Raw genomic sequence first — 14,258 nt, 5'->3', positions numbered from 1 at the left:
GGTGTGGGGAGAGGACCTAGAAAAGCTGGGTGAAAAGGGTACATTTTTGGGCCAGCTTGAACACCAAAATAAATGTATCGTGCAACAAGAGATGGTTAGAGATACCGTACCAGCAAGAAAGACAATTTACATTTTTCCTAGCTGTATGTGTTGTCTACAGATTTGCATTTCTGTGAGCTAGAGTCAGTTTTCCACCAGGAGAAACCAAAGCCGTGGTTTCACAAGAAAGACAATTTTCCTTATGTGCAGTTGATATGTGATATCACCTTTGCGCCTCCCACCTCTGGACTGACAGCAAACAGCTCAAAGGTACAAGAGCACCTGGGACCAAAGTCTCAAATATCCACCCTCTGGCTCCCTCCAGATCCCCTGGCTATGAGTCATCATACAAAAGAAAGGAATTCTTCTTTACTTAATCACACAGGAAAACATTATTCAAAGCTAATGCTTGCTTTATATTTAACCAGGGAATTAATTAGGGAACGGTGATTAAGAAAGGAGAGGTCTAATGGAAAGAATACATCCTCCTTGCCCCTCTGAAAATACTTAAGTAAAATAAAGTGAGGGAAAATTATAGTCTCATTCCTTCTCAACCACTACAACTTACATCCTGAAAAATACTTAGCTTTGTAGTTTGTACCCAATAAATCACAACAAACCAGCTCTTTAAGGAAATAAGGACTGCAATAGGAAAAAAACCGCAACACACACAGTCGCAGAGCTCAGGCTGAGGTGGCAACAGATGCTACGGCAATAACAGAGGCATAAAGGATGATTTTGTCTAGTTTAGCAACAGGTTTTAAAATTCACCGCTGTTGAAGTTTCACATATTAGGAGATAATTGCTCCAAACAAGTGTTTTGTTTTCCATTCTGTCCCAGAACTTGAGTAACAGTATATGATTTAGATACTTTTATTGGCTACAGGGAATGAGTAACACCATTCAAGGTTCCTTCCCTTACTGTCCCCAAAACTCTGGACAAGGGGAAAATGTCCTGCAGCACCTCTGAAATCCCACCAGTCCTGCAGCTCCTTGGGCCACACCACAGAGGGTGCCTATAGGAAGCAGCTGATGCCTTCAGATCCCCATGCATATAGCAAAGCCACCCACCTGGGGGACCACGGGCTGGGGCAGCTCTGCAGACCCTGGGCAGCAAAAGAGCACTGGGCACCAGCTCCCCCCACACCACTGCACATTTGTCACCTGCACCAAGCAAAGCCCCGATGGTGATCCCGAAGGGATTTACCAGCCTGGCTGCTGCACTATGGGATGGGCTCAGCACACACTCCCAAGATCTCACCCCACAGCTGTGTTTATTGGCCCTGGAGCCAAGCGCCTGAAGGGAAGGCTGCACCTTCCAGGGGACCCAGCTTCCTTTTCAGCTTTGCCTTGAGAAGAGATAAGCCAACTGCATTCGCAGCACTGCAGGACAGACCATAGCTCACTGCATTTGTTCATCTCCATTCACAGAAAACACTGCTCTGAGGCTGTTTTGCAAGCTTTAGCTAGCAATTTGTGTGTTGTGCATGTTTCTTAATACCAACTTTAAAATTACTATGTAGACACATCATAATCATCACCTTGCTTTCACTTTCTGTCATGTAGCTGAAACATATCTGAATAGAGCTACAAGAGTGTGTAAAATCCCATCAAGCTTCTTCCAAATACTGGTCTGTGACATAACTTGGATGAGCTCTGCCCTCTCCCTCATTCAGAGATGATCACAGCACATAACCAGCAGATGTAATTTCGTAAAATGTGACAGTGCTTTTATTCATTCAAGAAAGGCCCATACCCAAGATCACATATCAACTGTGTTTCCTCTTGGCTCCTAGGGAGACAATTTAGTCTGGATGCCAGGTTGAAATTACTGGCAGAGCAGTAATGGGGCACTCGCAGCATGGATATCAACATAATACAATATTTGGCTTATGGACAAAAGATGTTAAGGTTTCTAACCTTTTCTGTGTGTAATAATACCTTAATCCTATATTTGATTTCAATAAAAAAAAAATCACTTTCACAGTAGCAAACGTTCATTCCTATTTCCACAATATAGCATTTCTCATCTTCATTTGTTGCTGGTAACTGCTATTTATTGACTAACTTTTAATTTCTTTGCTACTGAATTAGCATGTTTGATTTACTTTGGAGCTAGTAAGAAATGTTACCCTGACAGCACTCAAAACGGGTACGACTCTGGAATAAGACACAACTAATAACAGCGAGATCTTCCTACTACTATGCTGTTGCCATCATCTAGATAAAAAGGCCAAACTGAATCAGCTGTGTGAATACTGTAAAACTGAAATGGATTTAATTCCTGTAGGAGAGGATGTGGGCACTCAGCCTCTAGTACTTTCTAAGCTAATCGTTCTTTACTAAGGCTACAGCAGAGCAGTGTTAATTAGGATGAAATGTAATGCAGTTTCATAAGGCAAATTTACGATGGTCACCATGCAGAGGCCAAGCTGGACTCTAAGACATTGCAATAAGAGGGACCTGGGTATTTAAATACTTAAGGGCTTGTCTACAACAAGGGTTTCTAGTTCACGCTGAGCTGAAATGTATTAACTGTTATACATTAGAAAAATACAATTGCTGTGTCTACATGACCGGATGCCTCCTACTGCTGTCCTAATAATTGCTTCCACAGAGCAAGGACTTTCTTCAAATTAAGTGCTCAGCATTCTGCACCGGCATCCCAGTGCCACTTCTGCCACGACCAAGCCACATACGAGGTAAGCACTTTTGTTCCAGCACATAACACAGCAGACAAAAATAATATCAAACACAAATTGAGCTTCCTCTGATTTCACTGCATCACCTCATGAAGCAGACTAGCTAATACTGATACTTGAGAGCCATTCCTTCATGCAACTGGCATTACTGAGCCTTCATAAAGAACTCACGAGCTTTCTAAAAAGTCTTTGATTCTACTGAAATAAGCAGAAATTTTTAACTAATGGTTCAAAGTCAATATTTCCTAATATCTCTGGGTTGAAGGCAGTTAAATGTGTCACACACAAAACATCACCAAAAGCTTCTCCAGCAAGTTCAAGGTAACAAACATCCCCTCAGGAACACACCTGAACTCCTGATTCAGTAGGAGAATGCCCCACTCCTGCCACTCAGAGGACCTGACCCAAAACTCCTCCAAACTATGCTATCTTATAGTGCCTCAGTTTATTATTTTTAAGTTGGGCTCAAGTTTTTGTTTTTCAGCTTCCTTCATTTGTATCAAAATATTACACTAAAATGAGTTCCTCTGCAGCAGGCATTCGCTTTTAAAAAGTAGTACAGTGAGCACCTTTGCTAGATTGTTTGTCTTACAGCTGGTGATTGCCTTGTGAACTGAAGTGGCAAGTGAGTGGGCAGAGAGAAAATTGCTTGTTTAAGAGCAGCCCTGACAGCGCTGCTCTGCTGTGATTCACGAGGATGAATGCCAGGGGGACTCTGCAAAGGTAAAGCAGAGGGTTACAAGGTAAGGCTGCCTATGCTAGAACTAGATCTGCTGTGTAGAGTATAATATGGGACTTTTCACACCTTAAGTTCCCATGCGTGTTTTCAAAAAGCTCACTGTAACGTAAATATATATTTGTAATAACTTTGTAGAACATCACGGATTAATAATGTTCTGGTTTCCTTGGCACTTTACTACCTCTATGGCTTGTCATGTCCACCTTAAAAAAGAAGAAAAAAGTAAGTATTTATTGCCTAAAGCCTCCACTTTCTGCCAGGGAAAAAAAGAGTTTCGATAGCATGCTATGATATCTTTTAACATGCAGCACCAAAAAGCTGTGGCACATACATCGTGGCATCATGAAGTGCTGTTATCAAGACTGTGGCACAGCGCTGTGAAAGCTAAGTATCAGCTAAACCAGAAAGCAAGCTAATTTAAATGGTATCAATTGTTTGAATAATGAACAATTTATTTTCGTGAAAAGATTTTATGATTTGAATCTAGCGGGTGGTGAAGAGCTGTGGTGGGGAATACAGTGGTGTATATTTAATACTTGGACCACATGGTCGAGGCACTGCAATGGCAGGGAAAATAGAAGACCCCAGGAAATGGGAAGATGGGAGAGACCTTGGTGTCATCTGACATCAGGCATTTTTCCATTTCCCTTGTTTAGCTGGTCACATGCATTTTTTAGTCCTTACTCCCCCTAGGTATTGCTGATGTTTGGAGATGAATTACGGTTGTCAAGCTGGAATATGAAACAGCAGAGAAGGCATGGTCCTGGATGAACTTCCAGAAACCCTTGCAGTTCTTTTAGTGGCAGAAAATTATATTTAGCCATCAGTTGCACATGCTCCAGACCCATTGTCACCATTATTTTCAATGTACAAGCAGAAGGTTTCAAAACTAGACACCCTTCAAACTCATCCATGCCCACCCTGGCAGCACCCACCTGGGCAGCTGGTACAGCCCCCCCCCAACACGAGGTGTGCACAACGGTACCGCTCCCCAAGCATTTCGGTACAGCATCAACACCAGCGCTCCCACACCTGCTTTAGATCAAATCCCCTCCGTTGTGCAGACACTGACCTGCGGTATGCAACCGCAGATAGCACCATCTGTGCCCACAGATAGCAGGGGGGTGGTCTGTAGAGCCCAGGGTCAGCGAGAGGGCTGTAAGCACGCTTAACTAGCCATCCCTACGTCTGCTGTCGAGCAGCGTGAGTTAGCACCAGGAGAGCCAGCAAATGACTGTTTCTTTCCCCTTGCCATGACCATTAATCCACCCTAACTTAATTTCTGTGAGCCTGAACAGTCTGAACCCAGTTATAGCACTATTTTTCAGCGTTTGTCAACAAACTTCAGTATCTGCTACACCGATATTCCTGTTGGCCAGCCAAAGCTCCTAAAAAAATTTGAGTGCCTTAGATGCTTTTCAAAATAACATGCTCTATAAAACCCCCTAATTCCAAAAAGCACAATAAAACTATAAAACTTCAGGACCTATTTTAGCTCCTGAATGCACAAAACATTCACAGGGTATGCACATTTTTAAGATAACAGTAACATCAGAGTCAACCTTTGCTACTTTTACTAGATCAAACTTATAAACCAAAACATTTCATAAACCACTAACTATAATACTATCCTGTTGCCTTTTAAAAATCCTTATACTACTATTTGGAAGAAAAATAAAATAAAAACTTAGGTTATTTCCTAGTCAATCTCCTGCCATAAATTTTAAATGTCATCATTCTGAACTGTAATTTAATGAACAACAAATTTTGCAAGTAAATACAATTCAAAGAAAACTTACTCATAGAAAACTCTAATGCACTTTCCTATACTGAAAATGAAGAGGAAAAAAATAAAAAGGAAGAACTGAATATGAGAGTTTTCATTATAGACCATATTAGCATGCTTATTAATCTGTCTTTAAAGAATACAAAAGTAATTATCGCTTCAAAAATTAGTCTCTTGAATACAGAAGATCACACACAAACCTTCAGACATTCATACAAGCTTCCTCATTCCCACATGGGCAGGTTCATGAGCTACAACGTTCAGCTGTTCAGCACAGTCAGGACCACTGGGCACACAAGTGCCAAAAAAAGTTGGGGGTAATTTACTGGTAGAAACTTCAGTGTCCAGCTCTTTTACATGCCTGAAAGTTCACATGCCAGCTATGTGATGTGTTCTCAAAGGGTGTTGATAGCTGACAAAAGGCTGGTCAAGCAACTACAGCTGCAGTCCAGATTCAGACCTAACATGAAACATCCTTTCAGTATTGTGGCTCAAAACTTTTCTATGGACCTTCATTTACCAAAATGTAAATTAATACTGCACAATCAAAGGACCATGTGTTTAGAAAATTACACACAGCAGTAATTAAATTGAAAATAATAAAAAAAAAAAACCAAACCCTAACAGCAAGGTGGCAAATGATCATTGAGAGAGGGGATCTGTCGCAAATCTACTGAAAGCTGACTAAAGGACACCTACTTAGTAAAAATGTTTTGCAACAAGTGCATACAGAACTTCATCATAACTTGGAAAAGACAGAAATCCAAACCAATTGCACACCAGTTTGTCAGAGGATCTCCCCAAGTTTCCCTGCTGGTCACACTTAAAGGACTGCTCCAGATAAGTATTTACCACAAAGACTGCAGTTTTTCATAAAGTCTGTTTATTTATATGAAAGGGCAGTTACTGAAAGAGACCACCTGAGAGGTTCAAGGCCAAAAGAATACCTTTAATATTTCCTGTTAACAAAACTAAATAGATCAAGGGGCTGCAGGGGAGTCTTTTCCTTTGATGACCTCTTTGCCACAAAAGCGGCAATGTTCTCATTGTCAAATTGTGGGTCTTGCCTCACACAATGCGTGATGATTCTGCTTAGTTTTTACTGAAATAACTAAAAACTTCAACTAAAGAACATTTATTCAACAATGAGTACGTGGGAAAAAAATACCGAGGAATCCCTACCAAGATTTACAATTTTCTTGGTTTTGGCAAATTTATTTTTTTATTTACAAATATTTTTAGCAGCTGTGTGTTCTAACTTCATATGAGTTTAAAATAGATTTGTGAAGACATTGAAACCAGCTGCTACAATGAACTATGCAAAACAGCAGAGCACTGTAGTGTGGAATTAACTTCAGAAGATTCACTACTTGAGGAATCTCACCAAATACTTATTTTTAAATTTTCAAATCTATTATCTTTCATTAATTAAAAGTAATAGCTCAATTAACTGCGTGGATGAAGACCTAGACTGAAAGTTGGTCAAATAATTTGATTTCCCCAAGTACAAACTCGGTTGTGGCATGGGAGTTGTCTGTTGTTTTTTTTTCTAAACTCTTTGCACATTTTTAGTTAGAATGAAAAACTTATAGGGCAACTATGGACTAGTGGTTTGGTACATGTTTTAAAAAAATCATTAACTATTCATATTTAGAAATTCTCAGAAATTAAATTGTAAGTTTCAAACAGCTGCAGAATAGCAGAGATTGGAAAGCACCTCTAGAGATTGCCTGATCTAACCCACCTGCTCAAAGCAGGGCCACCTAAGGCTGGTCACCCAGGACTATGGCCACTCAGGTTAGAGTATCTCCAAGGATGGAGACTCCACAACCTCCGTGGACAACCTGTTCTGCTGTTTGACTGACCTCAGAGTAAATAAGTGATTTCTTATGTTTAAATGGGATTTTCTGTATTTCAGTTTGTACCCACTGCCTCTTGTACATTCAATGGGCACCGCAGAGAAGATGTGCTTATCATCAGGCATTTATACACATTGGTAACATCTTGCTGCTAAGCCTTCTCTTCCTCAGGCTGAACAGTCTCTCAGCACCTCTTTCTGTGAAATACAGTCCAAGCTCTTGCTCATCTTTGTGGACCTTCGCTGGAGTTGGTCCCATATATCCATGTGTCTCCTACTGGGGAGCCCAAAGCTGGAGTAGAGGGAAAGGATCACCTCCCTTGATCTGCTGGCAACAGTCTTCCTAACACAGCCCAGGAGGCTGGTGGCTTTCTTTGCCTCAGGGATGCGTTGCTGGCTCATGGTCAGCTTGCTGCCCACTGGGACCCCCACGGCTGCCTCTGCAGAGCTGTTTTCCATCTGGTTGCCCCTCAGCATATACTAGTGGCAGGGGGCTATTCCATGCCAGGGGCAGGACTTTGCATTTCCCTCTGCTGAACTTCATGAGGTCCCCACTGCCCAATTGTCTGGTTTATCAGACAGCACAACCATCTGGTTTGTCAGTCACTCCTCCCAGCTTTGTTTTGTCTGAAAACTCCCTGGGGTCCTTTCTGCCCCATCATCTAAGTCACTAAAGAAGATCTTAAATAGTATCGGCTCCACTATCAGCCCCTGCGGTATACACTGAACTGACCTCCAGCTGGACCTTGAGCCACTCTCCACAACCCTTTAATCCCATCAGCTCAGCCAGTTTTCACTCTTTTTTTCACACAGCAAAAAAAATACAGACAGAAAATAATAATTGAGTTTATAATCTGCCTAGGATATTCAGAAGCCATTACAGCTGAAACACCAATTAAAGCATAAAAGTGCAGATGAGGAGGAGGAAAGAATAAAACGTCAAATGAGAACTCAGAACAGATTTAATGATTTTTTTCTTTCTATACCAACCCATGCCAAAACAGTCTGGAAATGAATGACAAACTGATTTTGAACCACACCTGTGATGCGCTTTTAGCCCCGGTAGAGAACAGTTCTGAGTTTCTTTCATGCCAAAGAAATCAAAAATCCCCTTGCCTTTTTCAAAAGAGAAGGGGACATTCACCTACCCACCCCGTACTGCATCAGCCTCTCAGCACTGCAGAGCATGCAGCAGTTGCGAAGTTTGCCTCTGGAGTGCCTGAACTATCAGTGTTTAAATATTTTATGAAGAAGAGCTTGAACATGCAACTTCCTTCACAAGAACAACACAGATACAGCCCTTATTACTTTTTAAATGAAGGATATCACTATTTTCAGAAAACTAATAATACTGTTTAGTCCTACTACCTTCAATAAACCCTATTGTATTAAGGGATTTATTTCTGGTCTGAGAGACCATCTTCACAGCAGTGTTTTGGCATCTCACTCCCCCCAGCATGTTTCTACTGACAAGATCCTGCAAGATCTACTGACCTCATCTTAAGTGCGTATCACTAAAAGGAAAGCTAGAATCCAGCTTCATCTCAGTTAAGCCATTTCAAGGCCGGAGTTCTGGTCTAAGGACTCTCTACAGTTAATAACAAGGGTCATTCAGCTGTATCAGGTCAAATGAATGGCTCTTCTGAGGAACTGCTGACTACAGAGTGAAGCTAGATACCTAGGCTAAATTTAGGTGAAACAAATCTCCCCCTGAGCACAGGAAATCGTATGTGTTTGCCAGAAAGCATATTCAGGAACTCTCTTTCTCTTGAGTCCTAACCACAGGAATATTCTGTCCATTGATTCAATATAAAATTACTTCTAATGAAAAATGATGGGCCAGACTTCTCCAGCTTCATGACATCATCCTGTATGGTAGTCAGCCTCATGGGTGGGATGGCAAAGGAGAGCTTAAACAGTCCAGGAGAAGGTCTCTCTGGCACAATCCTGCCTCAGACAGAAATACTTGCACACCAGCACTGAGCAAGCACCTCCCAGCCAGCAAACATACTATCTTTCTCAAAAGGGCTAATTAACAACTACCCAGCATCCTCTGTCTTGTGCTGGTCTCATTTCCAGGAGCACAGCTATGAAAATCAGATCTGCTGGCCCTAGTGCAGGCTCCTAGTAGTCCAGGGGAACATACACCACACTCAGAAGACACAGTCTTTGCAAGCCTGGCTTGAGCTTGTGCAGGCTGGTAGGAGTGAACGTACCTAACGCAGCATCAGCATTTCCAGTGTACAGGTTGTAACACTTACTAATACATTCTTAACGAGCTCAAATTTAGTGTGTACGGCCCCGATCCAAATCAATATTGCACCACATCTACAGATCAATACTAGCTCTACATCTATAACATTTTCAAATGAAAAGAAAAAGGAAGAACTCACAAGATTATATTAATGTAAAAATATTTTAAAGGAGGTACTCAGTGACAAAAGCATTTACCGACTGCAGTGACAATGACAGTAACTGCTTCATCCTTAACACTAGGTTATAGCCTGTCCTTACTGCTTCATCTAAACCAACATACCAAGGAAATACCGCTGCACCTTCACCGTGGTCTGATTCAGATCTGAGCCAACCTTGCAAGAAAAAACTCATTAAATGACATTAAGGTAGTACTGAGATCATTCTCTGACAACAAAGAATAATGAGGTAAATTAAGGGCAGATGGATATTGAGGCTTTCCTCTAAATGTCCTTAATTTTGTAGGTTTTAGACATACTGTCTCCTGAACCTCGGTGCAATTTTAGTTTTACTATTTGTGATATTTATAGCTCCCATTTATATAAGTAATATGTAATTTTAATGCAGGTCTAATAGTTCCAGCTGCCATTGACACAGATTGTAAAATGAAAAAGGGAGGATACCTTATTGAGTAAAATGCTGTTTTATTTCCTTCCTGCCATCTTAGCCACTGCGATACAGTGGGTTAATGTCTCATTTGGATTCCAACCTTGTCAACACATCAAAGATCCTCCCAGGTGAAGAGGAGCAGGGCTATGCAATTGATCTCCCCTAACCTGTAATGTCTGTGTCACTCTCGTCCAGGGTGAGCAACCGAAATGCATGTTTCTTTTTGAGAGAGGTAAGAGAGCCGCCTTGAAGAACTACATGATGATGAAAGGTATGAGACAGGAGTAGACCTTGGGAAATGTCAAGGGAGATCACAGTCAAAATTGCCTTCTTTATCCAGAATAAATAACAGCAGTTGTGGATTATGTGACTGTAATTCTGTTGAGGAGGTCTGGTAACATAAATCACGATAAAGACGACTAGAGACTCTTTAAAGACCAAGGAGGTTATTTGTATTTTTTTACCTTATTTTCTACTGTTCCCAGACACAGACTCTACAGATGTTTCTATGGCTATCCTGAGTCCCCTCAATGCAGTATTTTTCCCTTCCCTATTTATTCTCTGCTGTCACCCCACTCTATAACTTTTTCCTTTCCATTCTTCCACACACACCCCCCTCCAATGACAGATTGCTGCCATCCGCTCTGTTCTGAATTCACTGCTTCCATTATCACTTCCCTTACAGCTGTGGCACATCTGCTTTCAGATCCACTTTATGATTTTTCCTAAGGCCCTGCCTTGCTTTCAGCATTGCTGAAGTGCCTGTGCAAGGAGAGCAGCAGCTACAGGCACCTCATCACCATCTGTGGCTTGATTCAGAGCCATTGCAGGCAGCAGGAAATCCTCAGCTTCAACTGCAATCCAAATCTTATTCCCACTGTTTTTCTGCTTTTAAAGTGTTGTTGAATGACATAAACAAGTTAGACCGCACCATTATTGCCAGAAACGGGTCAACAACTCTGGACACCTCATTTCTGGTACCATGAGATTGGTTCAGGAAACGGAAAACAACACGCTGTCTGAAAGAAGGTTTTGGAAAAAATCAGTGGCAATGTGTTTAACAGGGTATGCAGAAAACTAGGAGTCCTGAAGAAAGGCCAATCCAGGCTTTCCTCATTCTGAGTAACCCCAACAGTGTTCCTACCAAGTTGAATGAATCTGCATAACAATAAACATGTCAGGATAGGTCCCAATAAACTTCAATGTCAATGCAAGAAAGGCCATCACACGCATGGAAAAAGTGAACACACACACCCCCCCCCCCCCCCCCAAAAAAAAAAACCCAACCAAAAAACCCAAACAAAAATCATACCACAAAAAAACCCCAAACACAAATAACCTGATTAAATATGTGTATTTTATCTAAGTTCTTCCAGCTTTCATTCTCTTACAGACATTTATTCTTTCTCTTGATAGATGCTGCTGCAAAAATACAAGGTTAACAATTTTAAATGGAAGTGTGACTTTCATTTTCTACTTCCTCCTGTTCAAGATAATGATCCAGACAGATTTTTGAACTGGATTCAAATAACACTTAATGCCTTGTCAAAATCTTCTTATTTTCAAATGTTTTGCATGAAAATAACTGTTATGCATATTTTTTTAAATTGCAGAAATGGCAAAACCAGAGAAAAGGCATAAAGATTTCTTGCTTTTTAAATACATATTTCCCAAATGAAGCAAACTGCACAGAGTAATGAAAATGGAACAGAAAAATATAGCTATCACTTTGATTTCCCTGTCTTCTCTCATTGAGTTGCCCCTAGATGCCCTTTTCATTTTTTAAAAGAAAGCATATTGAGATCCTTGTGCTGTTGCTTTGAATTTTTTTCTTAAAGGAAAGACAGACATGAAAAGGTCTAAACCAGAGACACATTATTATTCAAGAAACGTTATAAAGGAACTACCACTTGCATTACTAATACTTCACCATTCATGGAAACCATTTAGCATGACAGACAAAAGCAGCATATATACATCTAAACAGCTTCGTATGCCAAATAGATACCAGTTGTGGAGAACAAATACTGCACACAGAGGCAAAAAAACCCAACCCCAACCTCCCCCCAAAACCCCCACAAAAGTGTCCCAAAGCAGTGAGGAAAAAGAAAGAAATTAAGAACTTGTCTCTGTGGATGGTAAAGATTTAAGAAACTGGTTTTAAAATTTCTTGGTTTCAAATACTTTGAAGAGAATTAAGAAATAAGTGAATAGTTTTGTACCACGCGCTACAGTAAGGGCTGTATAAAAGAGAAAGGGAAATGTTAGTATTAAGGCCCCGGTTCTTCTTTCTGTCTTTTCTCCAAGCTCCCATTGATTTCAACAAGAGTTCTGCACACGCAGTGACTCCAAAACGGGGCTCTGATAGCTTGTGTTTTCATACTGATACGAAGGCATTAACACAGAGAAATTTCCATTTGTGCTAATGGGATCTGTACAGCCAACGATACTTGTTTTTCTTCCTGAGCACATTCCCCTGGTTCTTGTTCTTTTGAGATCTGCTTCAGCAGAACACTTCTGTCTTGCATTAAAATACAGTTACAAAATTCATAACTAAACAGTACTTAAAACCATATTGTTTAATCTATGACTTTTCCTCTGACAAGTGTGAAAACGTGTGCAATATGACAGAAGGTTTGCTATAGTAATTGCATGTTGTGATTGAATGATAGAGTAACAACCACGGAAATAACTGTCTTTCTGAAATTGCCACAGAAGGTAAGTTGCTCCTGTACAGTTTTAACTTACGCACCATCTGTTTTGCCAGTCCTTTAAATGTTCCTTTAACCAGTTAAGGGATTTGATTGTTATTTGTATAGGCATTGCCACACTTCCTCTGACCTTTTGCACGATTTATTTTGGAAAGAGTGTCTCTCTGTTCCTTTCTGTCCCCCTCTGCCTCTCTCCCCTCAAACCCTACTCTCCCCACCGGGGACTCATTCATCCACCACCCACATCTGACAGATCTACCACCCATGTTTTCTGAATTGTTGCCACATTAGCTAGCAAAGAGGATATTATGTATGGGCAAAATGCATACGTCCTTTTGAATATTTTTCCAGTAGATGGAGACACATCCACAAAGTGTCGATTTCCCTAAAAGCTGACATTATTAACCATCAGTTCAAGAATAAAGTAATATTCCAATATTGCTATTATAGTCAAGACTTACCCAGTTGAGAGAGAAGAAATATATTTGGATAATAATCACATTGTAGACTTGAATTAACATGCTAAATCATGTACAATATAGCACTAAGTAACACTACATTAAACTTAACAGATTATCAAGACTCTAATTCTATATTAAAAAAACCCCAAACAGCTTGAGTTAAAAACAAAAAAACCACGCACAACAAAAAAATCCTCTTCGGCTAAAGTGTATGCATTGTCCCATTTACTCATCAGCAAAACCCTACAATGAAGTAACCACCACAATAAACCCGTGCTTATAGCACGGCACACAGTGACAGTACATTGCACTACAACAATAAGAACTAAGGTTCCTTCAAATCAAACTTGCAGGTGGACAAAAAAAAATAGATATGAAATGAAACCAGCATGTTGCAAGTTCAAAACAAACAAAGGAGATGCTACTTCACATAAAGCAGAGTGGATGCCACACAAAAGAGAAAAGTTTATGGGCGCTGAAAATCAATATTACAAATCCACCTTAGAAAAAGGCAATGAGGGATTTAAAGCACGAAGATAAAATTTGTGGATCATAAAGTCCCTAAGAGATGAAAAGCCAGGGCTAGGAAAGTGTTCTGACAACTGCCATTAAATGCCTGCCCTGTCCTTACACTCCTCACTAAGCATCTGCTCTTCCCAAAGCAAAGGCAGGGTACCGCACAGGACAGACGTTTGGTCTGACCCAGCGTGGCCCTTCAGACAGTCTTCAACAAACTTTCTAACCATCGAGAAAACTACGGGCAAGCCGGCGAGAGCAGGTCGTTGTTGTAGGCTAAAATGTGTGAAAATAACTAATTGCATCAGAACAATAATAACTGTCAAATAACTGGGAGAGCCACTAAAGCAGCAGACACTGATGGAGCCAGCGGCTGCCTCGGGCATACACAGCTCAGGGGAGCCATCAGCGCGGCACTGAAGCCGGGGAGAACGGCACACGTCAGCTGGACACCAGCTAGTGCTCACCGCACCTGTGACAAGAAGCTCTTCCTACTCAGTGAGTGCCTCCTCGTCCTTTCACCAAGGTTCCCAGAGTCAGCAAAGGTCAGAACCAGAGACAGCCTAGAAGCAGCCCACGAGCCT

At 41.0% G+C, this 14,258-nt stretch overlaps 1 protein-coding gene across 3 annotated transcripts in view; it reads right to left on the bottom strand.

The window, feature by feature from the left end:
- MACROD2 (mono-ADP ribosylhydrolase 2) overlaps positions 1-14,258 on the bottom strand; it is an 892,531-nt gene that overhangs the window by 296,068 nt on the left and 582,205 nt on the right. The window lies entirely within an intron of this gene.

The sequence above is a fragment of the Falco cherrug genome, chromosome 13, assembly GCF_023634085.1.
Source record: "Falco cherrug isolate bFalChe1 chromosome 13, bFalChe1.pri, whole genome shotgun sequence".
In the NCBI taxonomy this organism is placed as follows: Eukaryota; Metazoa; Chordata; class Aves; order Falconiformes; family Falconidae; genus Falco; species Falco cherrug.
The sequence above is the reverse complement of the archived record's forward strand: the minus strand, read 5'-3'. Positions and strand labels throughout refer to the sequence as shown.